This window comes from Antechinus flavipes, chromosome 3 (genome assembly GCF_016432865.1).
Source record: "Antechinus flavipes isolate AdamAnt ecotype Samford, QLD, Australia chromosome 3, AdamAnt_v2, whole genome shotgun sequence".
Taxonomy (NCBI): Eukaryota; Metazoa; Chordata; class Mammalia; order Dasyuromorphia; family Dasyuridae; genus Antechinus; species Antechinus flavipes.
This window is the reverse complement of record NC_067400.1, coordinates 182,548,147-182,560,927: the sequence shown is the minus strand read 5'-3', so window position 1 is coordinate 182,560,927 and position 12,781 is coordinate 182,548,147. Positions and strand designations below refer to the sequence as shown.

The 12,781-nt window shown below is 33.8% G+C and overlaps 1 long non-coding RNA gene across 1 annotated transcript; it reads right to left on the bottom strand.

The window, feature by feature from the left end:
* Nucleotides 1–5,574: 5,574 nt before the first annotated feature.
* LOC127553544 (uncharacterized) lies at nucleotides 5,575–12,404 on the bottom strand. The gene is made up of 2 exons (XR_007951772.1): nucleotides 12,202–12,404; nucleotides 5,575–5,692 (listed from the first exon to the last, which is right to left on the bottom strand). It is a non-coding gene; the product is annotated as an uncharacterized LOC127553544 (long non-coding RNA).
* Nucleotides 12,405–12,781: the final 377 nt, after the last annotated feature.

Sequence of the window (12,781 nt, the reverse complement as noted above, 5' to 3'; positions counted from 1 at the left end):
CGTAATTTTCAGGAAAAGTCATAATTGTTTAAAGGAATAATTTGTTGGTTTTGTTGTTGCTGCTGTTCTTTATCTTTCATCCAGGCTGGAGGTATAGGAGAAAATCATGGTCCTGATTCCTTTACTAATTAACACAGCAGTTTTAACTGGTCCCATTTTTCTTGCTTGGATTAATTCAACCCTCCTTAGGCAATCTGATGGCCTCTTTCTCCTGAGAATTCATCATAGTGGTGCCTTACTTAGTGTGGACACCTAATAGACTAAGTCTACTGAAGTTCAGAACTTTTGAACTGTGCATCAGTGTCAGGACACAGGCATGGACTACAATTTGTTTATTTTTTTTCAATATTTTTGACCATTGGATTAATTATATAAAACCAAAAGTCTCTCCTTTTGTCCCAAACCTTCTTGTGTGGACCATTTAAACTACTTGTTTCTATTTGCCACCAGATACAGCCCATAGACCATGCTCTGAAAATTAGTTGTTGACAGAGGTGTCAAACTTGCAGTGCAAATATAGCTTTTAATACTTTAGTGTACAGTTGAAACAGATAAAAATATAATTGGGAAATGCTTACAAACCATATAAAAATACAATACAGTATAAATAATTTGTGATTTTCTAAATCTATATGCAGGTCATGGGTATCCATTTCTTTTAACTGTGATACCACTAGTAGAATAGCTAGTGATGAATTTTTATTCCTAATTTCTAGTTTAACCTTTCAAAATTTATTTATACTCTGTGCTATGATTTTGTAGACTCCTAGAAAGATCCAATTTCAGATAGAACTTGGTACAAAACATTGCAAAAACATATTGCCCATAGGTTACATTACAATACACTCAAGTATGGCCAGAAACCTGATTAAAAATATTTAACAAACAGGAAATAATTAACAAAATACATTAAAATATAATAATACAAAGATAGTATTAAGATATCATTTTCTAAATCAATATGAGCTGACACGGATCCTTATGTAAGATTTATTACTCCTTCATTTCTATTTGTTCTTGACATTACTGCTCCAGATATTTTGTGTGGATTAATGTAGTAATGATGGCCATAATAATAACAGTTATGACTATAATAAAGTCATTTTTCAATTTCCATACTCATGAATACCTGGTAAGAGTGTTATGTTAGTATAATTATGATTCCCCTTTGACAAATGAGGAAGCTGAGACCTAGAAGGCTATGGTTAAGTGACTGATGCACTTAGTTTTATTAGTAATATGTTATAGTAATACTATCTATGTTATATAGTATATGTTATAGTTATATATGTGTATATATATATATATACACACACACTATAGTTATAGTATATTTTATATATATTACTATATGCTATTAGTAATATACTATACTGAGCCTGGCATATATGGAGTGATCAAAGAGAACTAGCACCTCTGATGTGAGGGCATACTGAGCCATTTTTAGGGCTGCTCATCTTCCTTTGGTGGACACCTGTCACCCATTTATCAGAAGTGCTGGGAAGATCAGAGAGATGATATTTATGTTGCTACCCTATGTGGACAGAGGGAGGGAAGGGAAGAAGGGAAGGTTAGGTATAAAGTGAAGTAAGGAAGAAAGGAAGGAAGAAAGGAGGGAGGGAGAGAGGGAGAATAGGAGGAAAGGGAGGAAGGAAGGGAGGGAAGAAAAGGAAGAAGGCAGGAAGGAAGGAAAGAAGGAAAGAATGAGGAAGGAAGAAAGAAAGGGAGCGAAGGAGGAAGGAAGGAAGGAAGAGAAGGAGAGAGGGAAGGAGGGAGAAGTTTCCCAGCTGAAACAATTCCAATTTGAGGAGTAGCTCTACTCACAGAAGTTGTTGCTTGTCCTTTGTTCTTGAAGAGGACCATGACATCAGGGAGGTGATGCCATGACTTTCAAGTGATCATTGAATGGGTGTGGCCTCAGTCAAACTGAGACCTATTGAAGACCTTAGTTTTTTTTTGTTTTTGTTTTTTTTTTAAAGACTTCCATTGCATCGAGGGCCATATCCAGTTGTCCTGATCTATACCTGGCTACTGGACTCAGATAACTCTGGAGGGGAAACCGAGGCAGATGACCTTGCAAGTCCTCTCTCACTTAAATCCAATTCACTTACAAATCCCTGCTGTATGGGAAGTATAAACAACACAATAATATTACTTAATAAACACTTGTTTCTTCCTTTCTCTTATTCTAAATTTAGTATTCTTTTGACTGTAAATAAATGTTTTAAAATGAGCAGATGAAAGAATGCTCCAGAGATATTTTGTACTTGGCAAAAACTTCACAAATAAAGAAAAATTGGAGCGCCTTCTGTATCTCTCTCTCTCTTTCTGCTGAGGCAATTGGGGTTAAGTGACTTGCCCAGGGTCACACAGCTAAGAAGTGTTAAGTGTCTGAGATCAGACTTGAACTCAGGTCCTCCTGACTTCAGGGCTGGTGCTCTATCCACTGCATCATCTAGCTGCCTCTCCTTCTGTATTTCTCATTGCAGATTTGTGATATTTCTCTTTTTGGGTCTGTATAATGTGTTTTGTTTATGACACGTTTGACAAGAGGTCATTCAGTCTTTACTTGAAGAGGGCACAACTTCCCAAAGCAGCCCAGTTCACTTTTGAATAGCTCTAACTTTTAATAACTTTTCTGCTTTGTACCAAGTCTAAATCTGCCTACTTGACATTTCCTTTGAGGACTTCATAAGCTAAACCTCAATGAAGAGATTTCTAAAACAGAAGCACTTTATGCTGAATTCAACTCTCCAGCAAATGATGTCATAATGGGACTATAATGTATACATCTTTGTACACCTGGAGTAATTATAATCAACAAACATTTAGATGAATGCCTATTGTCTGCAATTCACCATATAAAGTAGTAGGATAAGTACATGAATAAACATAGTATAATTGTGTTGCAATGAGACTGAAACTTAAATCTTCTAAGTCCAAGATTATTTACTCTATTCCATAACACTTTAAGAAAATTATATAGACATGGTCTCTTCCCTGGGAGATTATAAACTAAAAAAATGAAAAGAAAAGAAAAGCATCTATAACTGTATTTATGTAATGTAAGGAAAAATAATGGCTTCCAAATGCATTTTCAGACATTAATTATTGGCAAAATGCTTTTCATTTTATCACGTCATTGTAACTACTTCAAAATTATTTGAGAAATACTCCAATTTTTTTTAAACCTCTCAGTGTACAATTTTTTTTAAAATGAAAATACCCAAGAAGAATATATGATGTTGTTTATAATATGATTTCTCCTCCAACCCAAATGAATATATTTTTCATGGTAAAAGTTTTGACACACAATAGTAACAAATGTAGCAAGTGAAATTTTGATAGTATATTCTATGAATATTCCACCAAAAGTTTCCTCTGATATTTCTTCATGGTCTGGAGGTTATCCTTGGCTCTGAAAACCTTCAAAGCTTATATTTATAAGCCCACTAGTGGAATGTATGTCCGTTATCTTAGAAATAGGTTCATTCAGTATAGATATACTCATGACCAGAAAACTGATTCCCAAACAATAGCATACTTTCAACCATAGCAATTTAGGATAATCTAGAGGAGTTGAAAACTAAAGTGGTAGAAAGTGGAACCCCACCAATAAAAATCATGAATCCTAGAAATTTTTAAGTATTCCATGAAATCTTTTTTATTACTGTGAAAGAATGAAGACTTTGGAAGTCAAATTCAACTTCAATTTGGCAAGACCTTAAACACTGCAAAGATAAGAAATTATTGACATTTTCTTTTCCCCTTACATTCAACTCAATAAAGACTGGGGAGAAAATCTGATTTTAAAGATTTCACTCTTGTAAATATAATATGAAACCAAAATACATTGGTTTCATATTTCCATTTTAATCCATTTTACTTTTTAAATCAATTCCAACTTTAAATTATTTGATAGAATTCACAAAACAAAGTCATTTTAATTTTTAATTTCCCTTCTTTCAGGGATAGAAGTGAAAGGAGGAGATTTTTTTTTCCATGTCTCAAAATTTCCTAATGTTGAACTAGATAAGAAATGAATGCAGGCAATTAACTATTATTAAGATTTCTTGTACTTGCTTTATGACAAAGACAAACAGAATGAAAACTTCTCTTCAGTACAGTTTGAAAATAGAATGTAGTAATGCATGATAAACCATGAAGCTTCAAAAAGACATCATAGTCTGAAAAAGAAAAGCCCTTCATTGGGTGACCTCCATCTTTGACCCTTTGTTGTCTAGCTCTAAAAGTGAGTCTCTTACTTTTGGCATGCCAGTCTTTTAAGATATGTGAGACTGAAAAAGGTTGAGAGGAAGTTTCTGGGTAATTTAACCATTTTATTAATAATGCCAATATGTTTACTAATAATAGGTTAGTTATTTGGTTGTCTTTCTCAGACCAAAGAAATCTCATGGTGGTGGACTCACAGTTTATATGCTCTAGGAAGAATAGATGTTCTTGAGGGTGGCAATCAATTCTGATTAGTTAACAATGAATGAAAAAATAAATGTTATAATAAGAGTTTGGGGCTATATTACAATGCAGGTCTTGGGGTACATGACTTGGATCACTCAAATACTGGTCAAAGACAAAGTTCCAAATCACCTATCTGACAAAAGTAAAGATTTACATTTTTGTAGACCTGTATGAGCAAACACAGCTAGAAGGACTAAGTTTAAACTTAGAATTTTTTAGGTACTCTAAATCACTATTGATCGGAGAAATCCAAAGTAAGGTACCACTACACACCTCTCAAATGGGCTAAGATGACAGGAAAAGATAATGACGAAGGTTGGAGGGGATGTAGGAAAACTGGGACACTGATACATCGTTGGTGAAGTTGTGAATTGATTCAACCATTCTGGAAAGCAATTTGGAACTATGCCCAAAGGACTATCAAACTGTGCATACTCTTTGATCCAGCAGTGTTTGAATCCCAAAGAGATCATAAAGAAAAGGACCCCACATATACAAAAATATCTGTGACAGCCTTTTTTTAGTGGCAAGAAACTGGAAACAGAGTGGACATCCATCAGTTGGAAAATGGCTAAATAAGTTATGGTATATGAATGTTATGGAATATTATTGTTCTATAAGAAATGATCAGCAAGATGATTTCAGAGGGGCCTAGAGAGACTTATATGAACTGATGCTAACTGAAGTGAGTAGAACCAAGAGAACATTGTACACAGCAATGCAAGCTTTGCTTGCTCAATTCTGATGGATGTGGCTCTTTTCAATAATGAGATGATTCAAAATTCCAATGGTCTTGTGATGAAGAGAGTCACCTACAAACAAAGAGAGGACTGTGGGAATTGAATGTGGTTCACAACATAGTATTTTCACTCTTTTTGTTGTTGTTTGCATTTTGTTTTGTTTTTCATTTTTTCCTTTTTGATCTGATTTTTCTTGTGCAACATGATATTTGTGGAAATATGTATAGAAGAATTGCATATGTTTAACATATATTGGATTACTTGGCATTTAGGGAAGGGGGTAAAGGGAAGGGAGAGAAAAATTTGCAACACAAGGTTTTGCAAGGATGAATGTTAAAAATTATCCATGCATATGTTTTGAAAATAAAAAGCTTTAATAAAAAAACTTAAAATTTATTTTGCCATCTTTGATTAGATCTTGGTCATCCTGGCTGGTTAAGGTTTTGAGAAAGATTTTCCTCACAGGTTGATTTCTGGATGAGGAAGTAGAAAAAGGAGAAAACCTTAGTGTTAATTCAATATTTAGTTACCAATACAAGAAATAATCATTCCCAGCTCATAATTCAGCTTGAAAAATTTCACTGCTTCCTTATTTATCATACAAAGTATATTATCAGGATTAATCAAATGATATAGCAATCCTGACAGTCTTTGCACTGCTTTAAAATGGTTGATAAACAAATATAAGAAATTTTCCTAGGTTTAAATCTTGCCACTATAATCCTATTTTTCTATCTAAGCCCAATACCAAAGCCTTTTGGTGAGGTATTGGTGCCCCTGCCAGCAGAACAAATTTTTTTGAGTTTTATATTAAGCTCACATGAGAAACAGCATGCTTTCATCCAAGGATCAATTTAAAGGATCAATTCAGAGAGATTTGTACTTAAGTTGACCATGGGGTAATATTTCTTTTTTTAGTCTAACTATTAAAAACTGTCTATTATAAAGTTAGAAAGGGGTTGTAATCTATTGGTGGAAGTGATACTTGAATTGATGAGATCACAGTTCTTTGAAGTGTTAAAGTTTTCTTTTTTTTTTTTTTTAATGCTAAATTGCATAATATAATCCTGCAATTCTTCTGTTGCTGATAACCTCAGGTATATATTTGCTTTCATCAAAATTGATATTACAATCTAGTTTTTTTTTTTTTAAAGGAGAACATAATAGGTGCTAAGTATTCATTTTACATGATAATGTGCCACAACTTTTCCTTAACACCAGGAGCATCCATCCATTTCTGTGTTGTGGATCCCCGTGGCAATTTTCCCTTACAAAGCAAACATTCCAGACTTTCTCTGCCATGCCTCACATAGCTTCCTCACCCTAAAAGTTTCAGAGTGTGAGCTTTGGTCAATAAATCAGTGCATGCCTGGACACTCTCTCCATTTCTGCATCACACTACTAGCTCATCCCTTTTGGCCCCTGGCCTTCCCTCCTCCCACCCCCCTCTGCAGAACAGCCACAGTACCTCTGAGCATTGTTAGGTTTTCCAACATGCTTTCCCCAAGGGGAGCTCCAGCTCAATCCTAACTTAAGTATCTCTCCACTCTCTAGTTTGGGGCCTCTGGTAATATACTGTCTAACTTGGCTGTTCCTGGCCTTAGTCCATGTGGATCAAGTATGGATCTGGGTAAGAGTGTCTCTTTGGGTTGTGGCAACAGCAAGATGGGAACATGGAAGGGAGGTGACTTGTCTGGCCTTAGACATCATTCCTCTACCCACGAAAGGCTTTTGAAGAACCCAGGTCACCCCAGGTGACTGGATCAATATGGAAAGTAATTATAAAAAGGGGTCCTGAGTTTAACTCAGATTTATCTCTTAGGATTGATAGAAAACTGGTCCCAGAGGCCTCTGCTGAGAACTTTTCTGGATTGTCTGAAAGGTGAAGAAGTGGATTTTTCTAAGAAAAGGAGATTCAGGATTGCCTGTCTCAGAATCAAGGCTCCTTGCCCTGGTGGAGTTGCTTAGGTTGTTAGGATGAAGGAGCCAATATGGCCCATTTCAGGAGTTAAAACTAAGGTTGCTGCTCTGACTGGGACCACCTGCCTCAGTCTATTTGGACCACACTGGGTCTTGGATTCTAGGAAGGAAATGTTGTAATTAACTGTATTCTAGTTCTTCCCACACTGCAAATGCACTCTGTTTGTGACTCCTTCTATTAACTAGTTAATTTCTCCCAAAACTTTCATTTTCAGGAAAGTGACTAGTCCAATCATGTCTCTTTGCTATTCCATGCTTTATTCCTGACTCTTCAAATTTTCTTTATCGTCCCTTCATTTCCTGGGTACTTCTCTCCCTCATCATTTCAGTTTCCCTCATTAGAATATAAATTTCTGATAGTCAGGTACTATTTTTCCCTTCTGCTTATATTTTTATTATGAATGATTAATGTGTATAATTAATTGTGAATTAATTAATTAATACATATGTAATATAATTATTGTGAATAATAATAATCCTTATTATAGGAATGGCACAAAATAAATAATTGGCAATTTCTTTTTGACTTTTTGACCTGAAACCAATGATATTGAAATTTCCCACCCAGCTCAGACCACTCCCACACTCTGAAATTTATACACATTTCCCCTTGAGGAATTAGGTCCATGAAGCACACACAGGTTCAGATCATTTGTTTTAGGAGGTGGACCAAAATGGTAAAGTAGAAATAGAAATTCACCTAAATTCTCCCAAATTCCCCTCCAAACAATTTTAAAATAACACTTCAAATTGAATTCCAGAGCAGCAAAATCAACAAAAATGCAAGAAAAACACTTTTCCAGTCCGAATAAATGTTAGGATGTTAGCCAAAAAAAGTCTGCCTCACTCAGTGGTAACTGGCCTGAAGTGGAGCATAATCTGTGTCTTTGCACCAGTAACAGACCCTGAAAGTGACTGCAGCTTTGGGAGCTCTTAGTCCACAAATAATAAGGGGATTGGACAAATGGTCAGAAAGAAATTAGAGGACACTCTTTGCTGGTTCTAAGTTTAAGACCCTGCTGCATTGCCTATACATACCATTCCTGATTGCAATCTCAAGAAGCCAGAGGGGAACAGGAGTCCTGGTCATAATTAAAGGGCAGAGAAGAATGCTTTTAGTCACTCATAGGAGAGCAGAGACCTAATCCCAATTCTAAGGCAAAAAGGAATATTTTTTGTGCTTGCAGCTCAAGGAGAGCAGGATCACAGTTCTACATTGCAGGCTCATGCTAATAGAGAAGAACAATGAATGAATGAATGAAATAATGAAGACCAGAGCAGAGACAGAGACAACAGTCACCACCTTGGAAGCACTGAAATCCTACAGACCTCCAGATCTAGCTCTGAAAATGGTAGAATAAAAAAATCTGAAGTTTGGGACAGAATCCCTATCCCCAGGAGAGCAGAGTACAACTTTACCATAAAGTTCAAAGTCAAAGCAATAGATTGAAAAAATGAGCAAACAATAACAAAACAACTTTACCAAAACAAAGTTACTATGGTGATAAGGAAGATCCAGACACAAACTCAGAATAAGACAATGTTGTCAAAACAGCTACAAGAAAAGCCTAAAAAAAAAAAAAAACCAAAAAAAAAAAAAAAAAACAACTAAATATAGGACCAACTAGAATTCCTGGAAAAGTTCCAAAAAGCTTTTAAATACCACACAAAAGAGGTAGCGGGAAAATTGGAGAAAGAAATTAGAAGAAAAAATTAGGGGAAAAAAGTTTACGTCTTCATGAAAAAGTACCCAAAAAGTACCAAAAAGAGAACAACATTAAAAACATAATTGAACAAATGGTAAAAGAAGCACAAAAAATAACTGACAAAAAGAACTTTAAATAGCAGAATTGGCTAAAAAGAAAAGAGGTATAAAATCTCACTGAAGAAAATTTCTTAAAAACTAGAATTGAGCAAGTGGAAGTTAATGACTCCATGACACATCTAGAAACAATAAAACAAAATCAAAAGAATGAAAAAAAAAAGAAAATATGAAATATCTCACTGGAAAAACAATTGACCTGAAAAAATAGATCATGAGGAGATAATTTAAGAATTATTGGACTACCTGAAAGCTATGATCAAAGAAGGAGTCCAGGCATCACACTTCAAAAAGATACCAAGGATAGACACTAAATGGCACAGCGAATAGAGCACTGACCTTGAAGTCAGGAGGACCTGGATTAAAATCCAGCCTCAGACACTTATCATGTCTTAACTGTGTGACTCTGGACAAGTCACTTAACCCCAATTGCCTCACTAAAAAAAAAAAAAAAAAAGAAAAAAAAGAAAGAAAAAAAAGAAAAAGAAAGAAAGAAAAGAAAAGAAGATACCAAGGAAATGTCATGATGTCTTAGAACCAAAGGATAAAATATAAATTGAAAGAATCTACTGATCATCTCTTAAAACATATCCCCAAAATGAAAACCTTAGGAATATCATAGCCAAGTTCCACAGCCCACAGGTCAAGGAGAAACTATTGCAAATAGCCAGAAAGAAACCATTCAAATATTTTGGAGTCACAGTCAGGATCACACAAGATTTAGCAGTTTCCACATGAAAGATTTAGAAGGCTCATAATATAATATTCTGAAATGCAAAGGAGTTAGGATTACAACCAAAAACAGCTTACTCAGCATACTGAGTACAATCCTTCAGAGAAAAAAAAAATTTAATGAAATAGAGGATTTTCAAACAGTCCTGGTGAAAAGACCAAAACTAAATGGAAAATCTGACTTTAGAATACAAGATTCAAGAGAAGCATAAAATGATAAAAATGAAAGAGAAATCATAAGGGATTTAATCAGCTTAAACTGTTTCAGTTTAAGTGTCTGAAATATAGACAGGGCTATATTTCATGGAAATATAGATTAAAATTAATTGGAAACTAGATAATCTAATTCTAAAGAATAAGTGGACCAAAGGACAATCATAGAAACAAACAAAAAACAAACCCAATTTCATTAAGGACAATAAGGAAATAACATATTAAAATATATGAGATGAAGCCAAAGCAATTCTTAGGGGAAAATTTATATCTTTATATACTCACATCAATAAAATAGAAAAAAAAACCGATCAATGAATTGGCCATGAAACAAACAAAAAACAAAAAGAATTTTAAAATTCACAATTAAACACCAAATTGGAAATCCTAAAAATCAAAGGAAAGATTAATAAGATTGAAGGTAGGAAAACCATTGAGCTAATAAACAAAGAGCTGATTTTATGAGAAAGAAATAGATAAATTATTGGATAATTTAATTTTTTTTTACAAAGAAGAAAACTTATTAAAAATCATAAGGGTTAATTCACTACCAATGATGATGAAATTAGAGCAATTATTAGGAACTATTATGGCCAATAAATCCAGCAATTTAAGTGAAATGGATGAATGATTACAAAAGAATAAATTGTTCAGACCAATAGAAGAAGAAATAAAATAGCTAAATAACCTTATTTTAGGAAAAAATTTAATAAGGCATCAATGGGTTACTTAAGGAAAAAATCCTTAAGACTGATTGAATTCTACCAAACATTTAAAAAGCAATTAGTTCCAATACTATATAAACTAATTGTGAAAATAAGCAAAAATTCTACCAAATTCCTTTTATTACACAAATATGGTGTTAATGCCTAAGCCAGCAAGAGCAAAAACAGAAAGAGAACTATAGACCAATTTCCCTAATAAATATTGATGCAAAAATTAAAAAAAAAAAAAACACTAGCAAGGAGATTTCAGAAATATATCACAAAGATCTTATATTATGAACAGGTGGGATTTATAACAGGAATGCCAAGCTGGTTCAATATTAGGAAAATTATCAACAAAACTTAACAATTATCAGCAAAACTTATCAACAATAACAAAAATTAAAAAACTATGTGATTACCTCAAAAGATGCAGAAAAAGCTTTTTTTAAAACAATAAAACACAGTATTCATTCCTATGAAAAAACATTAGAAGCTATAGAAACAAATGGTGTTTTCCTTAAAATAATAAGTAGTATTCATCTGATATCATCAACATACACAATCTGCAATAAGGAAACAAAACTATCATTCTTTGCAGATGATATAATATAGCATACTTAGAAAATCCTAGAGAGTTAACAACCAAAAAATAGTGGCAGTTAAAAAAAAAAAAAAAAACTTTAGCAAAGTTATAAGATACAAAATAAATCTACAGGATACAAAATACAGTATCAGTCTTTCTTTTTCATAACAATAAAATCCAGAAGAAAAATATAGAGAAATTCCATTGAAAATAATTGCAGATAAGATAAAATATTTGGGAGTCTACCTGCTAAGACAAATTCAAGAACTATATGAATATAATTACAAAATACTTTTCTACAAATAAAGTTAGATATAAACAATAGGACATCAAAGAAAAAGGAAAGGACCCATATGAACAAAAATTTATAACAGCTCTTTTTGTGGTGTCAAACAATTGGAAAATGAGGGGATATCATTCAACTGGGGAATGGCTAAACAAGTTCTGGCATATGATGCAATTTGTGCTATAAGCAATGAGGAGGAGAAAGAAAAGGAGGAGGAGATATATACCACAAGTATTTCAATCCTACTTGATTTTCACTGGCCATTCTAGCTTTTCCCAATAGTTCAACTCCTTGAGCCTATCTGGATTCCTTTTTATCCTTATCTAGACTCAGTTTCCCAGTTTTTCTTCTATTCCAGACTTTCTCTAGTTATCTTTCTGATTCCCACTCAATGCTACTTCATATCTTTTTAGTTCAAACTTTGATTTCATTCTCGAATGGTGATTTTTTTGACCTCTATTCCTGTTTCCAGTGTTTAGCTTCCCTACCTGTGCAGTGCATAATCATCTTTGACAGTTCAGCTATAAACCCAGTCCTAGTCAATGGTAATCTACTGGATAATTGCACTTGGTTCATAACATCACAATAAATAGAAGACAATTTACCTGCTTTATAAAGTGCTGTTTAAACCATAAAGTGTCATGCTAATTTTAACTTACATTTAAATGGTCCATGTTCAGTTGTTTCATCCCATATTCTTTAGTGCCACTAGAACAAAATATGAACTTGTTTTGTTATTTAAAGAATGATATTAAAATAATGTTCAATGATGAGAAAATATTATAAAACAAGATAATCTCAAGCATTTAAGAGTAAAATCCAAATCCTAACAGAGGCTTGCGGTAGTTATGCTCCTGGCAGTACTGGCACTGTCTTTTGAAAAGATTTCTAAAGATAGGCACTTGTCCTCTTGCTAATATCCAACAGAGAAACAGGTTTTACAGCTTTATTTGATCTCTTCAAAGAGCTGGAGAGGGATTAGAAATGGGGTTGGGAGAACTGTTTCTTACAAGGTAAGATCCATTTTTTTCAGAAGTAAAATGAAATCCCATTGATGGAGCTGTCCTGGGGGCAGGGGGATTAGAAAACAACATAATTAATATATCTATTTCAGCTGTCTATTCCTAAATCAATTATGCAGTGAGCCACAGAGTTGTCATTTTGGCCAAAATATATTAATCCCGTTATTTTATACATGAATATGGTCTGAAAACTGTTATGGTTAAATGAATTCTTCCT